Source organism: Ochlerotatus camptorhynchus, unplaced genomic scaffold, assembly GCF_037179485.1.
Source record: "Ochlerotatus camptorhynchus isolate MF236.1 unplaced genomic scaffold, CSIRO-AGI_Acam_v1.1 ptg000141l, whole genome shotgun sequence".
Lineage (NCBI taxonomy): Eukaryota > Metazoa > Arthropoda > Insecta > Diptera > Culicidae > Ochlerotatus > Ochlerotatus camptorhynchus.
The window spans coordinates 4,237,512-4,247,515 of NW_027040631.1; the positions used below are offsets into that span (position 1 = coordinate 4,237,512).

A 10,004-nucleotide genomic window follows, 5' to 3' on the forward strand; every position below is an offset into this window, starting at 1 on the left:
AAGACAGACTTTTCTACTTTTTGAAATTGTAATTTATTTAGTCAAACGTAATCCTGGTGGAGACGTTCCTATTTTCACTACGGACAAGCAACAGACAGCACACGGCCACTCACTCACCCAAGGATCATCCATCTTTTCCTCCTCCAAAGTTGAGAAATAACATTGCGCAAAAGAAAAGAACTCGCATTCATACGCATGAAAGTGCCCAGGCCCATCGGATTTCAACGAATACCGAAACGCTGCATTGCCAACTGCCTACATATAAGCACATACCAGTACCTAGCTATCGTTTTCAACCTTAATCCTCGCCATCATCAATGCGCTCTCTTAGGCCCGATCGTATCCAGTCATTGATATTCCAGGTCACGGAATACGATGTACATGTCCCTTCCGTATCCCGAGTGATTTTCTTCATCGAGGTCCGGTGCAATCCATCAAACCGACTGCCGTGGTTCTCTCTCCTTTGTAAGAAAAAACAACAACAACTAGATTGATCAACAAACGTAAACATTATTGGCAGTGGTGCCAGAATTGATGAAAAAAATTAGCTTTCCATGTGGCGGAAGGGTGTTTGAAGTGTGTTTTAGCACAAGGTGGCAGAGTGACTTACCCCCTGAAAACATCAGAAAAATTGTGGGATTTTTTTAAGAAGTACCGGGAATTTCATAAATGTCTGTATGACTTCAGCGAAGTTAGGGATCTTAAGAGCAGTTCCAATAAATTTAGGAAAGTTGAGCCAACTTCAGGGTTGTTCCAACAATCAATACGAAACTAACGATTTTAAATTGGCTCACCACTTTAGTAGCCTATTGGTCCCAAGCAAACGATTAACGTACCCTATTCTAGTTGAAATTCTATTACTACACTATGTTTGTTTTGATTCGCTATGAAAGTTTGACAGATAACATCAGGGGTGTGTGGATTCATGCAGAACATGCAGGGGTGAGTGAAATAGCTTGGGACTGCTTGGGACCGTTGTTCTGGTACTGAGTGAGCCAAAAATAATAATGATTTTCTTCGGGACCTACTAGTCTTAGAGTTACCTCTATGGTTGTTCCATGAGCATCAGGAAATTTTTTTGAAAACAAGAAAAATTGAGAAATTCTGGAAAATTCCTTTAGGTGCGACGCATCTAAATCTCAATTTAAGATTGTCAACAAATCACACGAAAGCGAATCAATCTACGAAAAATCTTTCGTCATCCACCTACTTGCATCGCTCTTCACCTTTTTGCTGGAAATCTTCAAAATCTTCATCAATCGTCCTTCTATTTAATAAATGTGCGCCCATCTGACAACAGCAAAGCAAAAAATTTCCTGCATCTAAGATAGAGTCGCTCCCCTCGGAAAGTTCTGAGGCATTTTGCAAAGTTCAGAAATCCAGAAAACTCCATTGACTTCAGGAATGTCCAAAGACCATCAGACATGTTCAAAGAACTTCACGAAGATTTAGAGACCTTCAGGGAAGCTATGTGAAGTTTACGGCAGCTCCAAGAACTTCAGGAATATTAATCGCCTAATCGAGCAATTTCAAGAAAACCTTCTACCAGAAATTTTCAGAAGACAATGAATTGCTGAATTTCGGGCCTATCATACATGCAACCCTACTTTCTTGAAGTTCAAAAACATTGTTTTACTCGAATGATGTAATCTTGGCAGGGAGAAGCATATAGCACACACGGAATTTATTTTATAGGTTGTTGATCTTGTGATGAAAAGTTGTGCTATTGAAATCAAATTAAAATAGGCGTAGCAGAGGGGATCCCCTACAAGAAATCGGGCCTCGGAAAAAAAATTTCCCTTATACAGCGTTTTTTTAACAGAGTAGGGGGACTCCTGAGGAAAGTCCTCAAATACGCTGGCTTAGTTTAGATAGTAGTAATTTTTGTCGAGGGTTTCGGTAGTGTCAATAGCGGGTTATCGATGACCGCAGATGATGGGTCATTCGATTGGGCGTTATACCGTAGAGACTTCTTAGATTGCTGAACACTGGGCAATCCACCAATATGTGTTCCACTGTCACGGTAAGGTTGCAAGTGTCGCAAGTTTTCCGAAAATTGGCGGAGCAGCTCATGTTATGATGACCTGGTCTTGTCGACTTCTGGTATCCTGCCATTTAGAGGTCCCCCCTTTCACCTTCCGAATAACAGGTTGCCACACTCAAGGTTCCAGGCGTCTCGGATTATGAGCCCGACCCAGCGCTTAACGTCGGGACAAGGGACCTCTTTACTGAAGAGTCGACCGGTAACGACCAGATGATCAGCTTCACAATTACCTCTAATGTTACAGTTACCCGGTAGCCAAAGGAAAACTGTACTCGATGGTGATTGTTCTTGGATCCTCTGGATCCATGGATACCTCGGGAACTGGGATTCTAGGGCCGAAAGGGTACTGGCAGAATCTCATAAGATGCAGATGGGTTTGTTGACGCTCATAGTAGCAGCGTGGAGACTGGCCGCACTTTCCGGAGCATTGGTTAGGGGGCCGGAAAAATTGCTCTCGGTAGTGTCAGCGACTATTTCTCTAGCTTTAGAGACGTCCGTGTATCGGTGGTGGTGGTCCCTAGAATTTCGGCGACGTAAGCACGCATCTCCGGGGCAGGGTTATTTGAAAATCTTAAATCTGACAAATTTAAGTGAAATTTCATCAAATGGAACACAGCCTAATCTGTCTACTTGTATGTTGATGCAGGATTACTTGAAAATCTTCTTTGATTTTTATCGATCTACTCAGCATGCGCGCATGTCACGATAGTCAAACAAAATCTTCCCTGCATTTGAGATAGAATCACTCCCTCGGATGTTTCCGCAACGTCGACAATCGAACAAATTGGCGTTACATTTAGCAGAGGCAAGTACATGTCGAGAAAATCGTTCACATTCAGTTTCAGGTTGTTTCCTAAAGCAAGAGAACGTGGAAAGATCTACCTGATCTTGCCTTGAGCCGTCATCGGCCGACCAACTGACGACTTCTAGCGAGTCGTACGAGATTCAAAACCGTCAAATCGTCACTCATACGAGCTCGCAGCTTCTGCCTTCTGCTTCCACACTGCAATCTTTTTCTCCACTGTGCCTGAACTTCGATGCCTTTTCGTTACCTTCGTAAGATGAAATGAATCTCTCCAGCGCCGGTTGAGGATGGCGTATCCCGAGTTCTCGGAAAATGCAGAGCATCCTCCTCTCAAGGTCTTTTAGATCAGTTCTACTTCACTTCACTGCTTTTATAATGAAAGACAACTAAGGAATGGCAAACGCGTTTACAATCCCGCGTTTAGGGAAGACTTCACAACACGGTTGACTCAATTCAAAAACTTATATAGCAGCTCCGTTTTCATGAGCCGGAGAAACCCCTTCGTAGACTTCGTGGCCATTTTTCGCAATGAAACATCCACTATGCATCTGAACTCAGCGGCACCCAGTGTCATACCAATGTCACCGTTTACTCTCCCTATCTTTTTGATTACTACGCCTGGGTTTTCCGGACTGTCGGACTACATCGTGTTCCTTACCTTGAAGTCATGACCAGTGCCTGTGGAGTGTCCTACTGGGTGGATTCAGTAAAAGACAGCACCAGAGTGGCTTGGAATATTGCCCTCAGAGAGCTGTCTTCAGCGTAACATGGTTTTTCCAAGGATGATCTCAACTTGCCTTCCAGTGCTAGTGAGCTCCCAGGCTGTCAAGCTCTGTAATTTGCCTTATGGTCGCTACCCGACCTGAACGCGATTAGCCTACCAATCAAGGCTAGTTCAGACATGGTGGCTCTTACCGTTTTGTAATTTGTTGGGACACTGCTTGTCCTCTTGACGTAACACGGTAAACCAAACTCCTGGCAATCGCAGCAGTTTCTCAGTATATTATGAAGTGCGCTTGATGCCGAATGAAACAGAATACACAATAGGGGTGATTGAATGCATCCGTTAATATAAGAGAATACTTTTTCATCGGTACTCTGGGTCTGTGTCGCGGAACTGTGCTGCTACTTCATCCATGTGGTAAACTAAATCGCGTAGTAGCTGCTGATCAGGGTGAGGTTCTTTTGGCAAATTAGTGTACTGTATTAGAGCTTTCATTGGTGCAGAAAAAACACGTCCCTCCTCCACGACACATCGCTTGCTCTAATGATCCTCTTTGGTAGGTCTTTCTGCACCTCCTGCCGGAACTCGTAAATTTCTGCGAGGGAGAGCATACTTTTGCGAACAATTTGTAGATCAATTTTAATCGTCTCACTCTTAAAAGCACATTCTACTTCTGGCAGAAAAATCGAGTTCCGCTGCATTCCATTGTGCTTATTCGCAATGTTTTTATCCAGCGCGAGATACCTCTGTTGGAAACGAGATGGGTCCACTTCCAATTTGGGACTAAATATTATTTTGTCAACAACCGCCAAAAGCTAAAAAGAACCGTGATTCACTTTTAAAAAATTATCGTCATTCAGATTTATTTCCACTGCAATTTCGGTAAGTTCAACACAGGTTCCACCACCCTACACATTGATTTCCAGTACAATCATAACGACGGTCGCCAATGGGTGGCGAGAATGATATAGCACACGAAGGTGAAATTATACATAGATAGCGCTAACTAATGTGCTACACTTAGCACTGCCATGGGAAAATAACCAAGTGCAAAATAAAAAAAAACTGGAGAACCAGTTCCGTCGATATAATCTTTGTGTTGCGACATCGTCTGCGGCAACGAAACGCACTCGGCATGCTCGCTCGTATTATTTTACAATTTAATGACTCACAAACTGGCACGCAGCCATCTGTTTTCACTCGATTCGACCACCTTTTTTTTTTATTCAACCTCAAATTTTCCACCTTCGCCATAGCTTCCTCCCAAAAATATACGCACGCGATTCTGATAATTAGCACCTCGCAAATAACGCAACCGCGTGACCAAACTCCCCTATGTTCGACGATTGAATGTAAGCAGGTAGAAATACGATGTTCGGTAGTGCGATGTGATACGCGATGGGCCAGCAACAAATATAGCAGCGCACTTCACGTTCAATCACATTACACGTGTGTTATGCAATCGTACCAGAACATCCAACACGCCTTTGGTGTTTCGATATCGACCACGTTCCTATCCACGCTCCGGTGTAGCTACTTACTCAGTAACGATCACGAATATCATTTGATTTATTCGTACTTCACGTGTTCCTCTCTACATTTGCAAAACAAGCCGTGAACCTGGAAAAACTACATTCCCGTCCTGAACGTTGTTTGACCTACTTTTCGACCCACACGGAACTGTCGGTGCCGTCTCGTTGGCTCAATGTGTCACACTATAACTAATGCAAATGCAACTTGCTGCAGTTGTTCTGCCCGACCAAAGCGAGATGATAGCTTGATAGCTATTATTTCGATTTCTTCCAACATGAGTAGTGTGCGTGACTCGCTCCTCTATCAACATCGATATCACCATCATTAACTATATTCTATGCTGCCACTGCTACTGGTTTTGTTATTGTTCCTGGCTCGAATCCAGCCACCCTGCCACCCAGCCACCCACCGCGCTCCAATCGATTGCTGTTTTTAGCCGCCCATGTCCAATAACAGGGCAAGGGGAACGAAACATGCACGCGAACGTTTTGACTAATGTCAAGGTCACAAATGCCGTCCAAACTTGCGATGCACGCCGGAACAAAACAATAGCAGAATGACACCATTGCCATCAAAACAGCATGGCTAAATCGCTCCCTTGTTTTTATTTACATTAGTCCCATCATGACGACGCAAAGAGTACACCCCTCGGCACTCATTGCGATTTTTATTCATTCTTTCGACCTTTTGTTTCCATAATGCTCGTCGCCCCTCCCCCCTTGTGCCCTCTCTGGAGATCTATGCTTCTTCTATGCTCTTCTGACGGCGAAAGAGTGCGATTGATGATGGCCGACCGACGGCTACTTAGGACCCGTTTTGCACTGGTTTATGTTTTCTGATTTTGAACCACCGTAGCGACAGCAATCGAACAAATTTACATTCGCACTCATCCTCAACACACTTTGACGCAGTTTCAACAACTAATTAGATCGAAAAATGGAGAAAAACTTACCGAAATTGCACAAAATTCGCAGAACTGAAACTGAAAACTTGTCACCAGCTGAAGAAAAACTTTCGATTTGATTTTCCCATTCATTCGTTCATTCATTGACATTTTGCTATCCGTCACGAATTTTGCATAGAATAGGGATGCTCAAGTAGTACTGGCATAGGTGCATAGGTGCGCGTAACGCATGTCATGCCTCGTTGAAATTTGTTACCACTTGATTGGCAAATCAATTGAGTTAAAGTTGGCTCCCGTGCGGATAATAGAACAATTATGAGTGCAGTGTTAAAACGTGCTTTTGTTTTGCAAATAAAGCAGGAAATAAAGCATTTTTTTTAATCTGGTTGCAGATACGGTAGTAGAAAAGCTACAGCTAAAAATCTGAAAAGAAATTAACTTTTCTACACGCAGAGAAATGATTTTTAAATTCAAATGGATATAATATTTTTGGCTTAGGGCTGTAGAGAATAGGACAAAAATATCGGTTGTTATGCTGACATTAATCTCTGACTAAGTCGTGCAGAGAATTCCACGAAGCGCACGTTTCCGGTATCCAACGATGCAGCTGCATCTAAGATCAGAAAAATCGCAACCGTTTCTAGTCAGGAATACGATAATGATAACGGAAATGAGACTGTAAGTGAATTGTTTTCAGAATAAGTTTTAGATTTTTTTTATTTTTTGCTTAGTTTGTAATTAATTTAGTGAACAATTTTACTAAATAAGTCGTAATATGATATAAGTTAGCAAGAAATAGCTATTTTTCGCCTGGTTTTTTTTCTAAATTTTTCTTGTTGTTTACAGCAAGCAGTATGTCGTTTGGCTTGTACAGCTCCGCAATCTAGTTCCAAAGAAATAATCATTGAATTCATAGCGGGCTTGCAAGTCAAGTTCTTAATCGACTCGGGGGCAGAATTTAATACAGTGGATAAGGAAAATTTCTTTGCTCTGAGAAACAACAATCCCATCTATTGTTTGAGAGATGGTTCGGATAAACAACTTAAAGCATATGCGACGGAAGGAGAAATTTCAGTAATTGCAACTTTCGTTGCAGAATTGTATTTTTCCGAAGAACGTCCACGCTTCACGGAAAAATTCTATGCTGTTGAAAACGGGAGACCTTTGTTAGGCAGAAATACTTCAGTCCGGTACAGTGTACTGCAAGTTGGTTTGAATGTCCCAATTCTTACACCTCCTTACATCGACTGCAGATTGCAGCCAGGGGAAATACGAGCTTTGATATGTTTAGGAGAGTTTCCAAAATTCAATGTTCCGCCTGTAAAACTCGTTTACGATAACAGCAGACTTCCGTCACGAAATATATTTACCAACATACCACCAGCATTCAAGGAAGAAACTGAAAAACGATTGAAAAATCTACTATCTATAGGAATTATTGAATTACTGACACAATAGATAAATCATTCTGTTCGTCGAACGGCAAAAATGACATCCGGCTTATAGTTGACTTAAGGGGTCCAAACAAAAGTATAATTCGAACACCATTTCGAATGCCAACACTGGAAAGTATATTAGCGGATTTGGATGGAGCATTTTATTTTTCTACAATTGAGCTCACAAGTGCATTATTCCATGTTGAACTTCATGAAAACTCAAGACACTTGACCAATTTCTTCGCTGGAAACGCAACTTACCGTTATAAGAGACTACCTTTCGGATTATGCAACGCGTTTGATATTTTCCAAGAAATCCTTCAAACAGTAGTGCTTGCAGGATGCGTGGGTTGTCACAACTATTTAGATGATATATTGGTATCTGGAAGAAAACAATCTGAACATGACGAGAATCTCAACGTTGTTTTATTGTACAGTAATTATATTGATTCTTCGCTGCCTTAATTAACACGGCGTTAGTATAAATAATAAAAAATGTGCAATAGGCAAGCAAACTGTGAAATTTCTAGGGTTCTCTCTTTCTCATGACGGATTACGAGCTGATGAGGACAAATTGATGGCCATACAAGGTTTTCGCAGGCCGGAAAATCAATCTGAGGTTTAAAGTTTCTTAGGGCTGATGAACTTCATGGAACGATTCATTTTGAAACGAGCGGAACGAAACAAGAATTTGAGAAAACTTGCCAAAGCCGAAACCTTTTATTGGAGACAAGATGAAGAAGATGAATTCGTTTATTTGAAAACTGAGGCATTGAAGTCTATATCGAAGCTAGGATATTTTCGTTCCGAAGATCAGACCTCGGATCAGACCGAGTTATTCATGGACGCTTCTCCTATTGGACTGGGAGCTGTATTAGTTCAATATGATCATGCTGGGGTTGCCAGAGTACGTGTGCTTCAAAAGCATTGACAGATGCGGAGAGGCGATATCCTCAAACCCAAAAGTAATAATTAGCGATGGTGTGGGCAGTTGAAAGATTTTCATTTTACCTGTTGAGCAAATCTTTCGCCATAAGAACGGATTCGGAAGTGAACGAATTCATATTTGGCAGAGGAATTAATGCAGGGAAGCGTGCTGTTTCTCGTGCAGAGGCCTGGGCTCTCAGACTTCGCTTATGATTTTAAAATAAAACACATACCTGGTCGTTCTAACGTTGCAGATGCATTATCTCGTCTTATAAAGAGTACACAATGTGACGAGCCATTTGATGAGGACAACGACAAACATATTCTTTACGCTTTGGACGCAGGCTCACTAGAAATCACATGGAAGGACATAGAAAAATCTTCAGAATACGATGCCGAGATAATCGCTATACGATTTGCTCTGGATACCGGAAGATGGCCAGAGAATCTTAAACGATTTGAAGCTCATGCGAAGGAACTCCGTGTATTGGGTCCGAAGGTTTTCAAAGGAGATCGAATTGTTCTGCCAAGAAATCTACGACACGTGGCTCTTCAAACAGCTCACCGTGAACACAAAGGATGTGCAGCAATGAAACGAATAATGCGAGAATTTTTTTTCGTGGCCTGGTATGAGTAAAGGTAATTGAAGGTGATTGAATTTCTGTTCGATGCCAATACTCTGAAATTTAATCTAGTAAGAATAAGAAATCCTCGGAAAAATTCAAATGGGAATGTTCCATTGGCTCAAAAAACTCTCTCCGCCAATCTCTCCCTCTGAGTATTTCTAGGCTAACATGAGTCTAACGTTAGTCTAACACGTTAGGCAACACTTAAAGAATATCAATTAAGTGTCTTCTAAGACCATTCTCTAGCTAATAAATTATCACACTAAAGCTTCATGTTACATAGCATTTCCAACCAACTCTGAAAATCGCAAACTTAGCGTATATGAAGTAACATAAAAACACTTTGAATGTATCAATTATTTTGTTTATACGAATAGACTAATACCAACAATCAATACGAAACTAACGATTTTAAATTGACTCACCACTTTAGTAACCTATTGGTCCCAAGCAAACGATTAACGTACCCTATTCTAGTTGAAATTCTATTACTACACTATGTTTGTTTTGATTCGCTATGAAAGTTTGACAGATAACATCAGGGGTGTGTGGATTCATGCAGAACATGCAGGGGTGAGTGAAATAGCTTAGGACTGCTTGGGACCGTTGTTCTGGTACTGAGTGAGCCAAAAATAATAATGATTTTCTTCGGGACCCAGTGGTCTTAGAGTTACCTCTATGCTAATACCAACCGGTGGAAACTAAGGATTTAAAATGGGCTCACTACTTGACTAGCCTATTGGTCCCAAGTACATCTATAAGCGTTTCCCATTCTAGTCGAAATTCTAGTACTACACTGTGTTTGTTTTGATTCGCTATGAAAGTTTGACAGATAAAATGAGGGGTTATTGGTTTTTCCTATGTTACGAGGGGTGAATCGATTAGCTTGGGAACGAAGAGAGTACCAGAGCTGAGCCAAAAGTTGAGCACGTTATTTCGGGACCTTCTAGTCTTAGAGTTGCCTCTAGGGTTCGGTTCGAGTCGGTTCCAGTCTGCACCGTTTTT

General features: G+C 41.6%; 1 protein-coding gene across 1 annotated transcript in view; it reads right to left on the bottom strand.

Moving 5' to 3' along the window:
- Positions 1 to 6,134, bottom strand: part of LOC135700748 (adenosylhomocysteinase-like 1) — a 34,537-nt gene extending 28,403 nt beyond the window's left edge. Inside the window, exon 1 of the mRNA XM_065221377.1 lies at positions 6,059 to 6,134. The gene's annotated coding sequence lies outside the window, so the exon portion shown is untranslated. The remainder of the gene's footprint in view (positions 1 to 6,058) is intronic.
- Positions 6,135 to 10,004: the final 3,870 nt, after the last annotated feature.